Source organism: Aulostomus chinensis, chromosome 5, assembly GCF_037954235.1.
Source record: "Aulostomus chinensis isolate RoL2024-O1b breed Wild chromosome 5, RoL_Achi_v1.0, whole genome shotgun sequence".
Lineage (NCBI taxonomy): Eukaryota > Metazoa > Chordata > Actinopteri > Syngnathiformes > Aulostomidae > Aulostomus > Aulostomus chinensis.
This window is the reverse complement of record NC_141324.1, coordinates 13,010,983-13,031,844: the sequence shown is the minus strand read 5'-3', so window position 1 is coordinate 13,031,844 and position 20,862 is coordinate 13,010,983.

Genomic DNA, 20,862 nt, shown 5'->3' with positions numbered 1-20,862 from the left:
GCTGTTATCTGATTATGTCCCACAGTCCTTTTAAAGTAGCAGTAATTAAACCCTTCTCAAAAAAGCAACCCTGCATCCGGAAGTTTTGGCCAACTAGAGACCAACATCAAATCTTCCATTTCTCTCCAAAATCCTGGAGAAAGCAGTTGCTAAACAACTCTGTGACTCCTCCACAGCAACAGCTTTTTAGAGGATTTCCAGTCAGGGTTCAGGTTCATCATAGCACAGAAACAGCACTCGTCAAAGTTACCAATGACCTCCTACTAGCATCAGATGAGGGACTCGCTTCTTTGCTGGTCTTATTACATCTTAGTGCAGCTTTTGATACCATTGATCACCATATCCTTCTACAGAGACTGGAACCTGTCATTGGCATTAAAGGAACTGCACTAAACTGGTTCAGGTCATATTTACTAGGTCGATCTCAGTTCGTACTAACTAATGATAAACCCTCTGAAACCACTGTAGTCATTTATGGTGTTCCACAAGGCTCTGTGCTTGGACCAGTCCTCTTCACCCTATACCTGCTTCCTTATTATATATTATATATATATAACATTATTAGGAAACACTCGATTAATTTTCACTGTTATGCAGATGATACGCAACTGTACATATCAATGCATCCACATGATACAAATCAGTTGACTAAACTGGAGGCCTGTCTAAAGGAGATTAAAAAAAATTGCATGACCCATAATTTCCTTTTATTAAACTCTGACAAAACTGAAGTCATTGTACTGGGCCCAAAACACCTTAGAGACACCCTATCTGATGAGACAGGTACCCTGGATGGCATTACCCTGGCCCCCATTACTACCATAAGGAACCTGGGAGTTCTCTTTGATCAGGATCTGTCCTTTAACTCCCACATTAAGCAAATTTATAGGACTGCTTTCTGTCATTTATGTAACATCGCTAAGATCAGACACATCCTGTCTCAAAAGATGAAGAAAAACTAGTCCATGTGTGATGCTCACTCACGTATATCACATTAGTGAAGGTTTGGGAATTTGGCATCACATGTTTTGATTTTATTTCTGTGTTATAAGCCTGTTTCATTATCATCATCTGTGTGCATCAGGAGTAATTTATGCATGTTGTCGTCAGCAGGGGGCAGTGTTGTCAGTTACTTGCCTTCAGCACTATCTTTACGACAGTGCGGGTCGCTTTACAGTCTTTCTCTGTCTGCTGAACGAGACAAGTGAGCAAATGTGAAGTTGCCCGGTCTCATTTTTTTCTCCTGTTTTCAGGTTGTTGCAACCGTACTTTAAGTTAATTATTGCTGATATACCATGCCAAAATGTGGGTGAATTTCAGACTACCTAGAAAAGGGGTTGTCGTAGTCAGATACAAACATGAGGAAGAGGCTAAAGCAGTAGCGTGTTCAGCTGGTGTAGTGTGTGGGCGGGCGCCGCTTGATCCAAAGTTAGCTCAAGTTTTAATTTTGGCTCCACAGACATCCTTGAGGATCTCATGTTTTAAAATGTGTTAGATGTGTTAAAATATGATAAGAAGTTTGAGTTAAAAATGGTCATTTCATGTTGTTTTAAAAGGTTAAAAATTAGTTAAAATGTGTCAGCTCATGCGGTGTGAAAGAAAAAAACAAGTGGACTTAAGTTAAAACAGAAAGCTAGTATGAGTTACGTAAATAGTGGCGGAAGCCATGTTTTGTTTTAAGGTTAAAATGGTAACAGTGGTTACTTGGTTACTTGTTGAATCAGTGGAACTGTTAACTCAGTTGTGTGACTGAAGGTAAAGATATTTTATTTGTGGTAACTAAAACACTACAAATTAAAACAGAATATATGCTGAATGTGCAAAATGTGGAAAGTATTTTTGTAAGATGAAGCAGATAGAGAAAATGTATGTGTAAAAGTAGTGACCATGCAGCAAGACTGTTGATAAAACAGTCTTTCTCTGTCTGCTGAGCGAGACAAGTGAGCAATTGTGAAGTTGCCCAGACTCATTTATTTCTCCTGTTTTCAGGGGTATAAACTGTGTAAATGTGCCTGCCGGTACCTGTAACACATGCTTTTGTCACTTTGACACAGGGGTATGTTTTAGGTCCCTCAAGACTCTCCAGCTGTTCCAAAACACTGCTGCCCACGTGTTGACAAGAACTAGTAGAAGAGACCATGTCTCTCCTGTACTGGCTTCTCTGCATTGGCACCCTGTCAAATTCAGTATAGAATTCAAAATTCTCCCTCTAACATACAAAGTCCTCAACAATCAGGCTCCTTCATATCTGACAGAGCTCATAGTCCTCTATTATCCAGCAAGAACCCTTCACTCCCAGGATGCAGGGTTACTGGTGGTTCCTAGAGTTTCAAAAAGTAGAATGGGAGCCAGAGCCCTCAACTATCAGGCTCCCCTCCTGTGGAACCGTCTCCCAGTTTCAGTCCGTGATGCAGACACCCTCTCGACCTTTAAGAGCAGACTAAAGACCTTCCTTGTTGATCAGGCTTATAGTTGGGCTGCTTAGGCTGGCCCTTAGATATGCTGCTATAGGCTCTGGCTGCATCTGAATTGCCAAGTGGCAACCTACGTCCTACTGCTACGACCTACCGCTACAGCCTACTCCTACAACCTAAATACGGCGGCACCATTCAGACACCCTAGAAGATTGGTGGTGAAGTACAACCTCTGCTGGCAGAGCACAGATACCGCAAATAGGTAGACAGCACCAACGAAAGCCCCCACCTGCTGGCCTGGCTGTCGTACTGCACTCCACCTTGAACGCACCTTTCACTCATTCTCTATTATTAAGCATATTAACGCACCTGTAAGTCATAACAATGACTATAAATGCAGTGGCCTTAGCTGTGGCACATTTGCTGCCGAAAGCATCATGTCTGCTGCAGGGCAGTTTCTTAAGTCAGGGAGGACTGCACGGCAATGCTGGGCCAGGGCCCGCAGACGGTTCCTGTTTCAGAGTTTATTTAATTTCTTTGCAGAGGTAAGCTATGACATGAAGTGCAACATTTGAGAGCTTTAAAGTCCTCCTGTTATATCTGTCCTTTCACTGGTATATTTTTGTGGTTTATGTACACACCTACAGAGATATACTGACACTGCAGTCACAAATCAGCGCTATTTGTCTTATAGACCTGTAATACAGCCTATCCATGTTTCTTGTTGACCCAAGGGAGTAAAAAAAAAAAAAACCTATGTAGTTTTTAGGTTGTGTTGGCACGTCTGAGGTTTGGCACCTGCAAACCAGGTGTTGTGTTAGAGCACAGCTGCCATAATGACTTTACAACATTCACTCAATGTAATGACATTATTCCTTTCCACTGACATTCCAGCGTGGACCCCATGGTCCATACTGCCGGCTGAACACCACTGTGCCCATCATTCGACAGTTTTTGGATGACACAGTGGACCTGCGCCCCAACCTTCGCCTCTCTCGTCAGTCCCTTGCTGCATTGACTGCTGCCCTGGACCTCAATGTGACCCGTGGCTGGACAAAGAACATTGATTTTATTCTTTTTGTTTTTTGGCTGGCCCACGCCACATCCTACAGGGTGGTGTGTGCAGCCTTTAACATTCCCAAATCCACTGTGCACGACATAGTCCACGGGGTCAGCAAGGCATTGCCATCCTGGGCCGCACCATTTGCTTCCCCACTCCCGACCAGCTGGAGAACATCGCGCTGGATTCAGCCACCTTTCTGCTTGTCCAGCTTTTGGGACAGGAGCTGGGGCAATTGATGGCTGCCATGTGCGTATTAAACCACCAGCTGCACATCAACAGGACCACTTGAACCGCAAGCTGTTCTTCTCCATCCAGCTCCAGGCCATCTGCGACCACCAGGGGAGGTTCTTGGATGTTTTTGTGGGCTTCCCTGGGTCTGCACATGATGCCTGTGTGCTGTGGAACAGCCCGTCTATTACAGGCAGCTGTACCCTCCGGAGGGCTGGTGCATTCTGGGGGATGGAGGCTACCCCTGCTTGGCAGCACCCATCTGCCTCCTGACGCCTTACCAGGAGCCTGTGGCCAACCCGGTGCAGGCCCGGTTCAACACCATGCACGGGAAGGCCAGGAACATAATTGAGCGGACATTTGGAATGCTGAAGGCCCGTTTTCGGTCCATCTTCCTCAGGGCCCTTGAGGTGAAGCCAGCATTTGCATCGGAGGTGGTCACCTGTTGCGCCATCCTCCACAACATCTGCATGGACAACAGTGACCTCTTCGAGGCTGATCCTCCCCCTGAGGAAGATGGACCGCCACCCTGTACTGATGTGGCGGCAAGGGAGAACCTGCGGGACAGACTGGCTGCAGCAGCTTCTGCCCCAGTCGTTGCAGTGGCTGTCCTGCAGGATCATGACTATTGTTGATTTTGTCCTTTGTTCCATGTCTTTTGACCAGTCATGGGTCACGTTGAGGTTGAAGGCAGCAGTTAAGGTAGCAAGAGAGAGATGCTAGAGACGAAGATTGGGGTTCAGGTTCACTGGGTCATCCATTAACTGCCAAATGTTGGGCATGGTGGTGTTCAGCTTGCCATTTTTTGGATTGAATTCTTTGTGGTTTGCGTTTTAGTTTTTGCAATGAATAAACTGTGAAGTAAAATTGTATCTGACAGTAGTGTGATTCTTTCTCATGCACATTTCCTAACAAGGTTCTAATGTTGGTTTCCTTTCTTGGCATTACACAAACTCTTCAAAGAATCTCAGTTCCAAAAGTATACAGAAGAGAAAAAAAAAGTTTTATACATAAATCATACTCATACGTATTCCTAACTCATCTTCTTCTCCAGAGCCTTCGGGCTCCCTGCGTCCCAGATCCTGGTGCTGCTGGAGGAGGCTACAGACCTGAAGAGGCTCAAGCTGCCACCCGTAGCTCCACCTGCTCATGTTCCCGTCTGTCCATCAGTCTCTTCCCTTTCTCCCTCTTTATCTCTGTCTCTCTTTTTCCTTCTGCATATCTGTCTTCCTCCATTATCTCTTTGTCTCTGCCCCGCCCTTCTGCTCTCTTTCCCCCCAACCGGTCAAAGCAGAAGGCCGTCCCCATTGAGCCTGGATCTGCTTGATGTTCCTGCCTGTTAAAAGGAAGGTTTTCGTCGCCGTTGTTGCAGGATGTGCTGCTGATGGAGAATTGTTGGGTGTAAATTCATTGAAGGAGTGTGGTACTAGACCTGCTCTACTAGTGAAGAGTCATGAGATAACTTTTGTTGTGATTTGGCACTTTTCAAACAAAATTGACTTCACTTGACAAGAAGATTTTCTTACAGATACCATGGCTCAAGACAAATAATGAAAATAGATTAAAATTGAAAAGAATGACCACCAGCTTTGTGTTTCTTGAAACAAAGACTTAACCATGCAGACTTTGTAATGTGAATGTTACTTCAAATTACTCACTCTGAAAAGTTGATCTTGGTACAGAAACTTTTGGCACATAAATCGAGCGTTAGCGTTAGTTCTGTCAGGCCGTGGTAGTCAAGCGCTATTGGCTTTCCCGTCCATCAATCAAACTGATCAATCAGCTGATCTACAGCTGCTCCGCATCAGCTGATCAAATCCCTCGCTTCTGATTGGCCCCTCTCAACTTAAATGTCACCCGGCCTGCTATCTGCTGCTGCTGCTATCTGCTGCTATCTGCTGCTATCTGCTATCTGCTGCTATCTGCTGCTGCTGCTGCTGCTGCTATTTGCTGTACAGTTGCTCCTGCTCGCAACTTGCTACCCTCCACCTCCCCAGCTCCACTTCGTCGTGTATAACATGGCGTAGATCGTTCCATGTCGTGTTGCTGCTCTGTTCACAGGGGTATGTTTGCTCTTCCAGTCTTAAACTGGGAGAACCTTCCCTCACGCTACTGGTCCCCTGTTTCATGGTGCACATGAAAAATTATCAGGGGACTCCTCTGAACAGAGCCATACCACCAATTTGTACTATAATAAACAAATCAAGCTCATTATCATCTCTTGTGTTTCTTGACGTGAATGGACCTGACAGAACTATAACAGTGGGGCGGTGCAGTGGTCAGCACTGTGGCCTCACAGCAAGAAGGTTCTGGGTTCAAGTCCCGGCTCAGGCACAGGGTCTTTCTGTGTGCATGTTTTCCCTGTTCCTGTGTGGGTTCTCTCTGGTACTCCAGCTTCCTCCACAGTCCAAAGACATCAAGAGGGGACAAGGCTGATTGATACTCTAAATTGACCGTAGGTGTGACTGTGAGTGTGAATGGTTGTCTGTCCTGGCCACCATGCCTCTGGAGGAGAGGCAAACTGCAGAGAACATTGTGACATGGATGGAGGAGGTGGTAAAAATAATCCAACATCTTGCCTACCAAAATAAAAGCAGTAGTTCATGACAACTGCTCCAACATGGTAGCAGCAATGCGACTGGAAAGAAAGAAAACATTGATGGGCGTCTGTCCACTGCGCTGGGCACACACTCCAGCTCATAGTTAACAGTGCCCTCAAAGATCCCAGCATCAGCAGGACTGTAGGTGCCTCAAGATGCATAGTGGAATACTTCAAGAGAAGCAAGCAAGCCTCTACAAAACTAAAGGTGAAACAGCAGCAGATGAACACACAAGAGCACAAGATGATCCAGGATGTCAGCACTAGATGGAGCAGTACATTCTACATGATAGAGAGACTCCTGGAACAGCATTCCATCAATCATCAACTTGGTGAAGTGAGTTCTGGATGGCAGGGTGTAGTCAGGGTTGAACTCATGAATCATTTTGTTTAAACCCTTTTGAACCCCTGTGCATTCCTGCAACATCCACAGGCAGAACGAATCTTCTCTGCTGCAGGGAATGTCTGCTCTCAGAAGAGAGCCAGCCTCACACCAGACCATGTGGAGATGCTAACTTTCCTCAATGTGAATAAAATGTGAACTTGACATCATGTAGCCTACTAGCCTCATGTTGCAAGTTGCAATAGAGTTGTGTGTGTCTGTGTAGACCACAAAGTGAATGCTGTTCACAGAATGCACTTTTCTTTAATTGTTTACTTTATTATTGCTGCTACATCCTTGGTTTAAAGAAAAAAAGGTAATATTTTGCTGCTACTTTAGTTTGTTTACAGGAAATGAGTCAATGACACATGAGCACTATGCCTACAGAGAAATGTTCAGCAGCACTTTTATTTGATTGAGTACTTTATTAACTGCACTTTGTTTACAGAAAAAAAGTGCTGATTCAGTACCTTCTTTATTTGATTGAATTCTTAATATTTTTTATATACTTAACGGTACAGTTGTACAGTCAAAGCTGTAATAAATATTTTGGAAAGAAGTATTCATTTGTATTGTCTTTGTTGTTAGTTAGAACATGCCTAAAAGAACTTCATGCAAAATTGTAAGGGTAATTGCAAAAAAGTGTGATAATCCGATTAATCGATAAAATGATTGCAGATTAATCGATGATTCAATGAATCGTTGGTTGCAGCCCTACTAGAAAGCAGTCGGTAGTGTTTCAAACCTCATGTTCCATTGCATGAACTTGATCTGTTTTACAATGTGCTGCAAAACAGTACTTTAAAACCAATTCATATCAAATGTTGGAGCCCAAGGGAGTAATTCTAAAGTACATTGTTTCAAAATATGTGTTCAGCTGTTATAAATCTTCCTATCATGATGTTTTGTGAGCAAATCAACGGGGATATAAAAATGTTTTGTATTCCCACAGAATTTGTTCTTAATAATTCTTTCTTGTCTCAAGTGTGTTTTTTTCCGAGTGGTGTGTGCCAAATAGTTCATACAGCGATGATGAATTGAGGTTCAGGATGAAAATTGGAAATATTGTATATTATATATTTTTTTAAAAGTGCTCCATCATTCTGGATTTGGCTTTTTGCTTGCACATCTTTGAACAGCTGATGAATAATTGAATTTGTGAGGTAAGTCCATCAGTGACTATCACATTCCCAGGATAAATGCACATTCTGTTATCCAGATATAAGGTCAATTGTTTTTGTTTTATTTATTTTTATAAAAGATGAACAGTAGACAAGTTAAAGTTTTCTGCAGTGTTTTATTGTGCTTTCAGGATTGTCATAACACAGACAAAGGAACTGCTTTGCAACTTGCAGGTGTTTTATGTCATACATGAGTCAGTGTTTGACCTACTTCAGCTCATATTGAGGTTAAATATATCATGTACAGAAGAAATGACTTTACACACAATTTTTATAACTTCAGATTTTTGTCATGGTCATGGGGAGGACGGTGTGTTATTCCTGAACAAGAAATAAAATGTAGTGGTTGTAATAGCAGATGCATGCATCACATTCTGAGCACTCTGGTTTGAAAGACAGGCAGAAATGTTACAGCAACAATGTTACACCCATCCCTTGTCTTCCCTGGTCATGAAAAGTTGAGAATAAGTTGGTTTGACTTTTCAATCATTCCACTAAAATGAAGGTTATAAAACAGAGTCCGACAAAGGACATTTTGGGACAGGACAGTGAGCTGAAACTCTGCTAATATGTCATGAATACTGTCATGATTTCATGACAATCCTGTCAGATTCAAGATCCATTCTGTTCTTTGCTTTTGATTAGATTCAGAATTTAAAGAAGGAAAAGGAGTCACACACTCCTGCTCTATATGCATTCTGCCACGATGTCTCTTATGAAAATGATAAGCAAACAAATGAAAGGCAGTTGTGTGAAAATACAACATCTGGACCTCTGAATCACCATTTTTACCTGCAATTTGAGATTCAAACATAAAAACGGATGTGGTACTATTCAGCCTGAACATGGCTCTGTGAGTCTGGGGGTCTGCACACACACACACACACACACTCCAATTTTATGAGCTGTGTGTGTGTGTGTGTGTGTGTGTGTGTGTGTGTGTGTGTGCGTGCGTGCGTGCGTGCGTGCGTGCGTGCGTGCGTGTGTGTGTGTGTGTGTGTGAAGAAAACATCTCTCCTTCACTTTTCAAGGAAAACATCTCAGCTCTGCCGTGTTCCAACTCAGGAGAGAACATCACATCCTGAAAGCAGTGGGTTCAACTCTTAGATACCACTATTAAAGCAGTAGTGCCCTCTTCTGGCCTTTTTAGTCTCTAGTGTCAAACAATTTCTGTTATCAATAACAAACCATGAATTTAACATCTTACATCAAATTGATAGCACAATTAATCATTCCTATTTGTGCAAAAAAAAAAATCCTGTAAAAAAGTGGGCATCCTGAGGTATTTGTCATTGATACACAACAGCTTTATACTTGAAATTTAAATGAATATACAGAAGACAAACAGCATTAGATTCAGTTCTATCTGCCTCTCCTCCAGAAACTCCTTATCGTAGTTGTCTTGGAAACCGCATTTAGGAGGCAGAGCCACACAAAAGCAGGGGAACAGCTCCTTCAGCTGCAGCTAAAGAAAAGTCACACTATCTCCTCACTTAACTTTAAAAAATTCTTACATATTGTGGCATCAAAATATTTACATATTTTCCCTTCCATCCATTGTCTTCCACTTATTCCTGTTAGGGATCGTGGGGTGGGGGGTTGGGGGGGCTGGAGCCTATCCCAGCAGTTACGGGCGAGAGGCAGGGTTCACCCTGGACAGGTCACCAGTCCATCTCAGGACCAACACATAGAGACAGACAACCATTCACACTCACAGTCACACCTACGGTCAATTTAGAGTATCAATCAGCCTCGTCCCCTCTTGATGTCTTTGGACTGTGGGAGGAAGCTGGAGTACCAGAGAGAACCCACACAGGAACAGGGAGAACATGGAGACTCCACACAGAAAGATCCTGTACCCGAGCCGGGACTCGAACCCGAAACCTTCGTGCCATGAGACCACAGTGCTGACCACTGCACCACCAGCCTAGGTGGTGCAGCCTCTATATTTTCCCTTGATGCCCACAAATTCAGTCATATGTCAACAACAAGCAGAGCATAACCATATGTTGAAAAAACAGGATATATTAGAATGTGTGCTAATGTGGACTAATTGTAATGTTTCTGGGCATCAGACTGGAGTGAAACTACCCAAGAGAGAAAAGAATCTACACAGGAGAGCATTGTGCAAAATACATGCAAGTGGGGATATGTGTCAATATATATTGTACACAAATATGTGTACATCAAGTCTAACGTAGTGGTACTGTTAGCAGGTAGTACCACTTGGCAATAAATAGAAAGGAAAGCTGTCAAAGTTTTAACTTAACAATTTTATTCAGGGTTTCAAATCTGATAAACACTAGTGGATGGATCAACATAGTCCAGCTGGAAACAGTTACACATTTGTGACTATAAAGATAAATGAAGACCCAAATGTTAAAATATAAATCGACAAAGATGCAGAATATTTAGATTGTGATTGACATGGGTTCCTGACTGGCAACAGATTTCTATAGTGGAGATTCATTTCATGAACCACGAACTGAAGGTGAAGTAAACATCAAAGACGCTTTGCAACAAGCAGCTATTGCTGGAACTACACTAAATATGGTGATGCGGATCTCCTGCCAAGATGGTCTTCGTTGGAGCATCCACATTGTTGGAAACCCTTCCGCATCATCAGCAGGGATCTCACATTCACTGGTGTTTCGCCCCCTAACCTGTACACCTTGCCTGAGTGCGGCAGCGAAGACTGACAAAGGTCTCGCCTGCAGAAGGGATCCAACTGTGGGCTTCAGCCACAGCCATCTTGAGCTGGACTTGGCTGCTGCAGCAATATCCTTGGTGATTGATTTCAGCTGTTTGCTTTCCAGGCCAACCTTCTGGAGGAAGTAGCGAACGGATTTTGCTGGAAACCCGTGGCAGCCAACTTTAATTGGGAAGACAGTTCAGTGCCACCCTTTTACAGCTGCTTCGTCAATCAGTTCTTGGTATTTGGCTTTTTTCAGCTGGTGAGATATGGCTAGCCTCTCTTCCCAGGGCACCATGAGCTCAACAACTATGATGGTTTTCATGCTCCTGGATAGCAGGGCCATGTCTGGTCATAGTGTGGTCACTACAACGTCCTGTGGGAAGACAAGCTTCCTCTCCAGGTCCACATTCAGCTCCCAGTCAGAGGCACATTGTAGGATACAGGATGGGCTCTTAATGGCTGCACTGCTCTCGCAAGCCTTGTTCCCCTCCTTCACAAAAGTTACAGCTCTGAGCGGTTGGACCTGCTTGTTGTTAGCTTTGACTCCCTGCTGTTCCACCAATTTAGCGATTTCTGAGAGGACTTTATCATGCCTCCATCTGTAGCACCCGTCTGCCAACGCCTTTGGGCAACCGGTCAGGATGTGGTTCAGGGTACAGGAGGCTGCTCCATATTGTTTGCAAGAAGGGTGTTCCTCTTTGCCTCAGATCTTTAGGTTGTTTGGGGTTGGCAACAGGTCAATCTAAAAAAAAAATGCAAAAATACCTAATCAATCACTCAAGTCCATGAATAAACCAGTTAGCAGAATATTCCCTTTTCTAATCGTCTTTCTGATTGGCTAGTACAAAGTCCAGATCACGTCCGAAAACACAAATCCTCATAGAGGTCAACGACGTCCTCATGCTGCCTCCTTCTTCTCCAGCAACAAACACACCTTGGATATGGGTCTGTCCAAGCAACTCGTTCTTGTCTTAATCCAAACTTGACGAACAAATCCCTTGCGATCTGGAAAGGTTTGCAAGACACGCCCCATAACCCAGGAATTACGAGGTGCGGTACTGTCTATAAGCAAAACTAGATCTCCTGCGACAAGGTTTCTCTGGACCCCAATCCATCTCTGTCGTTCCTGTAACAGAGGCAGGTACTCCCTTGTCCAGCGCTTCCAGAACAGATCAGATATGTACTGAACTTGTCTCCATCTTCTCTGTGTGTACAGGTCTCCTGCTTGGAACTCTCCAGGTGGTAATGAAGGCTGGCTTTTAAGCAGTAACAGGTGGTTTGGTGTCAGTGCTTCCAGATCATTAGGATCCGTGGAGGCCTTAGTGATGGGCCTGCTGTTAATAATGGCTTCCACTTCACAGAGAACTGTGTGGAGTCCCTCCTCATCCAAGCGTTGTACCTTGAGGGTGGAGTTCAAGATTTTCCTCACTGATCTGATCAGCCTTTCCCACACTCCTCCATGATGTGATCCAGCAGGGGGGTTGAACGTCCACTTGATGCCCTTTTGGAGTAACACATCGTGCACCTGTGCCTGGTTCCACTGTGCAATTGCTGCCTTTAGCTCACATTCTGCTCCCACAAAATTTGTCCCATTGTCAGAGCGCAGCTCATGAACTTGTCCTCTTCTTGATATCAAACGCCTCAGTGCATTTATGAAGGAGTCGGTATCCAGAGAAGATGCCACCTCAATGTGAATAGCTCTCAATGCAAGAAAGGTAAATAGGACACCATACCTCTTCACAATACTCCTCCTGCTCCTGACTTCAATGGGTCCAAAGTAGTCAACCCCCACACAAGTGAATGGAGGTTCATCAGGCTCGAGTCAGTCTGTGGGCAAGTCTGCCATCTGCTGGTAAACTGGAGTGGCATTGAGTCTTCTGCAGATGGTACACCTAGACAGAACTTTCCTAATGGCAGTGCTTACACCTGTCATCCAGTATTTCTCCCTGAGCTTGGACAACATGTGGTTGCGGCCACTGTGTCCTACCTCTAGGTGTGTATTTCTCAGCAGCAAGGTAGAAATATGAAAGTCTTTTGACAGAATGATAGGATGCTTCGACTCTAAAGGCAGTGCTGCTTTACTAAGCCGTCCTCCCACACGCAAGACTCCATCCTCCAGCCTTGGACACAACTTGTACAGGTGACTAGTTCTCATGACATTCTGTCCTTTTTCCAGACACAAGAACTCCTCAGAAAACTTTCTCCTCTGGCAAAACTGAATTATTGCCAGCTCAGCCTTGTTAATGTCCTCCACTGTAAGAGCTCCCAGGACACCTGTGCTCCTTTCCTGCTCCCGCATTCTCTGCTGCAGCATGCTCTCTTCATTCTGATTGGCTTTGATCCCTTTTCTCTTACTGACGCAAGACCACAACCATTCCTTATATTTCAGCCACCATGCCACAGCTTTCTTCAGTCGGAACCACAAGGAATAATAATAGATTAGGTGAGTAGTGGGATCCTCTCCAATTTGTACAGTATTGACACCAACACCTTTCTTGACCTCTGGATCATCCTGGGAAAGATGTCTCACAGGCTCAGGGTTCACAGGCCATTCTGTTTCAGGCTGGCGAATAAACGGAGGTCCCGTTAACCAGAGTCTGTCCCTCAAAAAGGCTTCCACTTTGACCCCTCTTGATGCTGTGTCTGCTGGATTTAAACCTGTATTCACATACCTCCACTGAGCAGGGTGAGATGATTTCAATATCTCTGAAACACGATTGACAACACCTGAAATCGGGAACTTTCATTGTTAAGGTATTTCAACACAGAAGCACTATCAGTCCAAAACACAGATTCCTGGAGACTCATGTGTAGCTCTTTCTTCCACAGAAGATCCATGCGACTGGTCGTTGTTGCAGCAATCAGTTCCATTCTTGGAATTGTAACTGTCTTCAGTGGGGCAACACGAGCCTTTCCCATGATAAAAGCACTGGGCATTTGGAGGTGCTCATTTTGTAACAGCCGGTAAGTAACAGTACCATAGCCTTCCTCAGAGGCATCGCAGAAATGGTGCAACTGCGCAGTAATAACATCTCCAAACTCCAGAGGTTTTAGACATCTGGGTAGCTCAAAGTTGTCCAGTAGATGGAGCCCTTGCACCCACTTAAGCCACTCTTTGGAGACAGTCTCCGGTATGTGCTCATCCCAACCAACTCCTCTTCTGCACAAATCCCTCAAGATCCTTTTTGCTGTCAACACAAGGGGACTTTACATGCCAAGAGGGTCATAAATAGAGCTTACAATTGAAAGGATGCCTCTACGGTTGAGTGGTCTATCCTTCCATACAATTTTGAATTTGAAGGTGTCTGATTTAATGCACCACTCTACACCCAGCACTCTTTCAATAGGTACACATTCCCGGTCCAGGTCCAACTGCCCCACACCTTTAGCTCTGCGGGGTTCTGGGATAGCCTTGAGCACTTCCGATCTGTTACTGTGCCACTTAGTCAAACAGAATCCCCTTTTAGCACACAGAGACATGAGCTCATGACAGAGGGTCAGCGCTTCCTCTTCTGTTGCAACTGCCACCAAACAATCATCCACATAAAAGCAATGCTGCAGCTCGTCCACTGTCTCCTTCTAATGCTCATGTCCAAAATCCTCAGCACATTTCCTGAGGGAGTAGTTGGCACAGCTAGGGGAGGATGTAGCCCCAAAAAGATGTACCTTCATCCTGTATTCAGATGATGCTTGGTTCAAGTCTCCTTGTGGCCACCAGAGGAATCGCAGTAGATCAGCATCATCGGGGGGTACTTGCACTTGGTGAAACATAGCTTCTATATCAGCCATTATGACCACAGGTTCCCTCCTAAACCTGGTCACAACTACAATTAATGAGCTGGTTAGATCAGGCCCTTGCAGCAACTCTTCATTCAGAGACTGTCCTTTGTAACTGACAGCACAATCAAACACAACTCTGAGTTTTCCCTTTGTCGGGTGGTAGACACCATGGTGTGGTATGTACCAGACCCTGCCATCACTTCTTTCCAGCTCTGCATCAGGAACTCTTTCAGCATAGCCTTTACTAAGTAGGTCATTAATAAAGGTGTTATATTCCTTGTGAAATGCTTGATCCCTCTGGAGTCTCCTCTTCAGATGGTGTTGACGCTGTTCCACTACTTTCCTGTTATTTGGCATGTTGATGTTGGAATTTTTCAAAGGCAAGGAGATCTGGTAGTGACCACTGATGTGTTTGGCTGACTTTGTAACCATGTCCATGAACCTCAGGTCTTCCCTGGGCAGACCCACTTGTTCCTCCACAGGAGATTCTGGAAAGTCCATCTTAAATTGCTGTTGCCACAGTTCATCCAGATTTACAATGGACACACGGTTCACAGTTACTGGCTGCTCACAGCAATCTGCCCCTCCACCATTTCCTGTCAGTGGTCCATTTACCGTCCAGCCCAGCACCGTCCTTATAGCGTAGGGTCCATTATATTCACTGTGGATGACTTCCACATGGCGTGTCCCATGGCTCGTGGGACATTCGTTCCAATCAGCAACTCAATTCCAGCCTCAATCTGTGGTAAGGAGATGTGTTTTAAATATGGCCACCTTGTCAGATCCTTATTTGTGGGTATATTTGCTTTGTGGACTGGCATTGACAACTGAGTGTACGCTCTAGGCAACTCAATGAAGCTGTCATCTCCAAGTGCAGCCACCTCCAGCTCTGGCACGATGTAACTGCTGACCATCCTCCCCTGTCCCATGGTCCTGAGAAGAATGTTGGCTCTCTTCCCGGATAAATTGAGCTTCTGCATCAGACTCTCAGTACAGAAGACTGCAGTACTTCCCTGGTCCAAAAAGGCATATGTAAGAATGATTTTATTTCCCTTCTTCGCCTTCACTTGGATTGGCACGATTGGAAGCTTGCAATCCATCTCACGAGCCCCTGTAAGCCCACTGGAAACCAAGGTGTCGTCCACTGTAACCTGAATGCTTCTCTCAGCCGGTTCTGCCGTTGCCACACTGTCCTTATGGAGCACAGTTGGGTGTCTTTGGCCACACTTTGAGCAGAAAATCCTCCTTTGGCAATTTTTACTGATGTGTCCTATACACAAGCAGCTAAAACAAGCACCATTTTCCTTCAGGAAGTCAATTTTCTCTTTGTGTGCCATTTTTTCCAACCGTGCACACACATCCAATGTGCGTCCTCCAGTGCAGCAGGGACAGATCTTCTTGGCTGGTGGTTTTATTTTGGTGTCTTTATTCACAGGTTGAGATGTTCTCTCCACACGATTCACTGTGGTAGCGAAGCTAGTTCCTCTGATGCTGGAGCGAGGGTGAGGTTTGGATTTCATTTGTTTGGTTGATGTTGCAGCGTCCTGAATGTTTCCAAACACAGGGTCTGTCAAGATTTTCACCTGTTTTTCAACAAAGTTGGTAATGTCCATAAACCTTGCTCTTCTGTTGTACCTCTCCTGCAGGTCACATGCTTGGCACCGCCAGCGGTCTCGGAGCTTGTACGGCAGTTTTTTGATGATTTCCATCATGTCTGTGGGTGTGTGCAGATCATTTAAATACTGCACATCCTCCATAGCGTTGCAGCATCCACGCAGAAAGAGGCTGTACTCTTGGAGGGCCTTCACATCCTCTGTTTTAATAGTGGGCCATGACAAAGCTCTCTCCATGTATGCTGCTGCCACCTTTTGCTCATTGCCATAGTGCTCTTTCAAGAGAGCCTTCGCCTTCACATATCCTTCGTCCAATTCCATGTGCTGACAGCTCCTCACTACAATTCTACAATTCTACAATTTCATTTAGCAGACGCTTTTGTCCAAAGTGACGTACAACACAAGCAAGAATTTAGACTTAATTAAGGAAAAGTCCATAGGAAGCGCAAAAGTGCTTCAGTTGTGATTTGGTCACAGGTACTGCCATCTAGTGGCAGAAGAAGTGTCCCCCCCCCCTCACCGTTTTTTTTTTTTTTTTTTTTTTGACAGACATACAACATGACACAACACAGTTAGTGCTACATAGTCACTAAGTGCTGGGTCTTGGACCCTCTGACTTATTCTACCCCACAGGACAAAGAGGAGAAGAGTCAGGTTCAGTGCCTCGGTGCTCTCTGAACAATTGAGTCTTCAATTGTCTCTTAAAAGTAGAAAGGGACTCAGCAGAATGCACAGAGTTTGGTAGTTCGTTCCACCATTTGGGAACAACAGAAGAGAAGAGTCTGGCTAGGGATTTGGAGCAGCGCTGGGCTGGAAGCACCAGGCGTCTTTGGCATGCAGAGCGTAGTGGGCGAGGAGAGTAGACCTGGATCAGGGATTCCAGGTAGGCTGGAGCCGTTCTTGTGATTGTTTTGTAAGCCAAGAGAAGTGCCTTGAATTTGATTCTGGCTGCCACTGGAAGCCAGTGAAGAGAAACCAGCAGCAGGGTGACATGTGCCCTTTTGGGCTGGTTGAAGACCAGACGTGCTGCTGCATTCTGGATCATCTGCAGAGGCTTGAATGAGCATGCAGGGAGGCCTGCCAGAAGAGAGTTGCAGTAGCCAATGCGTGAGATGACAAGAGCCTGAACCAGAATCTGTGTGGTCTGTTGGGTCAGGAAGGGTCTGATCTTCCTGATGTTGTAGAGGCCATAACGGCAAGACCGAGAAACTGAGGCCACATGAACCTTAAAGGTCAGCTGGTCATCAATCATGACACCCAGGTTTCTGGCTGAGTTTGTGGGCGCAAGTAGGCTCGAGTCAAGTTGGACACTGACCTGAGGCTGAACAGATGGACAAGCTGGAAAGACCATAAGTTCTGTCTTAGACAGATTCAGTTGAAGGTGGCGTTCCTTCATCCATGTGGAGAAATCAGCCAGACACGCTGATATACGATCTGAGACCGTTCTGTCTTCAGGTGGAAAAGAGAGGAAGAGCTGACTGTCGTCAGCATAACAGTGGTAGGAGAAGCCATGGGGGGATCACTGCACCAAGTGAGGTGGTGTACAGAGAGAAGAGAAGGGGACCAAGCACTGACCCCTGAGGAACCCCAGTCGATAGGCCATGTGACCTAGACACCTTTCCTCGCCATGACACTCTGAAGGATCTGTCTGTGAGGTAGGACTTGAACCACAACAAGGCAGAACCAGATATGCCGAGCTCAGAGAGTGTGGAGAGGAGAATCTGATGGTTCACCGTGTCGAAGGCAGCAGACAGGTCCAGCAGAAGTAGGACAGAGCACTGACCAGCTGCTCGAGCTAGTCTCAGTGACTGACAGGAGTGCAGTCTCAGTGGAGTGGTCACACCTGAAGCCAGACTGAAAAGAGTCAAGTAGGTTGTTGTTCCGCAGATGTTCAGAGACCTGGTTAAATACTGAGCACTCCAGTATTTTTGACAGGAATGGCAGAAGTGATACTGGCCTGTAGTTTTCAACCTTGGCGGGGATGAGATTAGGCTTTTTGAGCAGTGGGGTGACCCGGGCCTGCTTAAAAGTAGCAGGAAAAATGCCAATTTCCAGGGAGGAATTGACAATGTGTGTGACTGCAGGTTTGATAGTGGGCAAAATGGTCTGCAGGATGCTGGTGGGTATTGGATCGAGAGGACAAGTTGTAGGTTCACTAGCTCTTTTGCATGCCCTTTGGTGTACTGTTAAAGGAAATAGAGTCTGTCACAGCTGTTATTGCTGTTCTGCTCAACTCCATTTTCAAAAGCTTTAATAAATGAGTGGTATGCGAGTGGGTTACCATTGAAAATGGGAATTTCCCTTTTTGGTAGTGCTGATAGGCGTTGTTGTTGCATTAAAAGTGTTGTGATTTCATTTTGTTTTCGCATTATGTCCAACACACTTTCATTTTGTGATGCAACAATTTGTGTAACATTAGTCACAGGATCTTCAGGAGCCATTAGATAATGTTGGAGCGCGTAAGAAGGACCTGGGAGAGGATTTATGTCAGGTAAGAGAGTGGCTTTAGGCTTCACAGCAGTCTGTGTGGTTTCGATGCTGACCGGTAGTGATGGGACAAATTCAGTGGCATCGACATTAAGTTGTTGTTGTCTTGAGCGTGTCCTTTCATAGTATGAGTTCATCCCATCCACAACCTTTGACTTTGATTTACTGCCAAGACTGCCTTGTGATTTTATAACACTCAATCTTGCCATTTCCTCAGCAATTTCATTCTCCAATCAAAGCTGTTCTCTTCTTTTACGTAACTTTAACTCCTCTTCATCCAATGCATGTTATACCTTTAATGCCTTTTGTTATGCTGCCAAAATTGCAAGGTTTGTTTCCGTTTTTAAGCGAGCAGATGAGCGTGAGGCTGACGATGAGGAATAATGTGAGCGTGATCTCCTGGTTACATTTGAAATGCTGTCACAGGGCTGTAGGTCATCCTGAGGATCTGGTGTAGTGGGAACAGGTACTGGAGGGTCAACAACAGACAAATCCTTGCCTTTTTCAATGGGAACTTGTGTTACATAGTTTATTTTCTTTGATGGTTCCTCAGAAATGTTTGTTTGAAGTGGTAATTCATTTGAGTTTTCATGCAGATTTTCCTTTATCCATTTTCCCACTTGTTCCTTGAATGCATCATTGTAATCCACAATGCTAAAAAAACACTCATTTTGTTTTTTTATTTTCATCATCAGGAAGTAGTGGCAATAATTCATTGTGAAGGTCAGTGGCCCTTTTACACAGTGCATTCAAGTTATTCAGTTGTGAAGGGATTTCGGTTACGTTTTCCTTTGATTTCATGTGCGCTTTCATTTGCGGAATAAGCGCTTTGATTTCATAAACGGCACTTTTGCGCTCTTGCTGCAATCGTTCGATTTTATTTTCCAAAGCTTTGGCCGTCAGTTTGATTTGCCTTTTTTCTTTTTCCATGTTTGAAAATTTAGCAACAGCGTTTATTTGACTCATTTCCGTTAGGTTTAGTATGTATGAAGCGACACAGTCACCTTTCATTCATGAACGCATTCAAAATCCATCCATAGACATTTCATTTAAATTCATCGATCCAAACATTTCAACGAGCGATAGGCTTTTAGACAACATCAGCCGCCTCCTATTTATTCCACCAAGTCCAAAGGTGATCCAATAAAACACGGAGAAATTGCACCAGCATCAAAGCGCCAATGCAACCAGGGTAACATCCATTTAATACATCGTCCTCATTTGACACAATGCATTCCAGTCGAAGCGGATTCTCAATCCACAAACACTGACAGGTTCAGGCCCACCTGTTCCCAGGTAAACGGATGGCGTGGTGTGACACTTAACTGTGGCTCCTCCTGTTCTCAGATTTGTCGTTACCTGACGACTTGGTTCCTTTGATGCAGCTTGATGATTTTCAAAAAACGCCTTTTTTGTTGACAATGACAAAAAATGTAGTGACACCACGTGTTTCACAGGAAGTTTGGATGACAAAACAACTATTGCAGCTTCCTGCACGATCCTTTTAGCCGCTGAGAATGTGAGGTTGGGTCCTCAGATTCATAGATTTAAGACGCGCTCCCAGAGGCCAAGCTGACAGAAACCCTGAGATCCAAAGGCGTTTTGGTGCATTTATTATAAAACAACCAGCACAGAGCTATCACAGCGCATCAAGGATGGATTCATGAAAAAATGAAACCAGTGGATTAATCAGGAAAAAGGGTGATGAATGAATGAGTGGGTCGCGATCAACAAAAACTACGGCTACTACCCAACCCTGACTCTCTCTCATCTGTGTTCCCGGCGAGTGCCCACCTTTAGGCACACGCACCTCTGCACGCACACACGCGTACTCCACCGTGAACCAACCCCGATGCTACACACACACACACACACACACACACACACACACACACACACACACACACACACACACACACACAAGCACACTATGCCCCTCCTTCTTAGCCTGTATGTCTCCTACAACAACTACTCTGAAACAGTCACGTGCTTCTTAGTGTGTCCCATCCCCTTACACCGTGTAAAGGTGCCCCGGGAGAAGTTTGCCCTGAAGTTTTCTGTAAGAATGTCTTATTATCAGGCAGGTATTCGTTAAAATTTAAAAAAAAACAAAACAAAACTTGATCTTTAACTAAACTCAACCAAAGAGGACTGTGGCCTTAACTTACTTTGAAAGAAAACTGGAAAAGTAAATAATTTATGGGTATATTTCATAGAAGATTAAAACCTCTGTGTCATTGGTGTGTGTGTGCCAAGTTGCCAACCACAAACTGGAGAGTTTTATACTTTTTTGCTGCCCTCCGCAAACCAGTTTCCTGCAAAAAGACTTTCTGGTTGACTCAGAGCTAACTTGACTCACAACATTGGCTTCACTTTCAGATAATTCTCTTCTCATTTAGAAGAATGTACACAATAAAGGG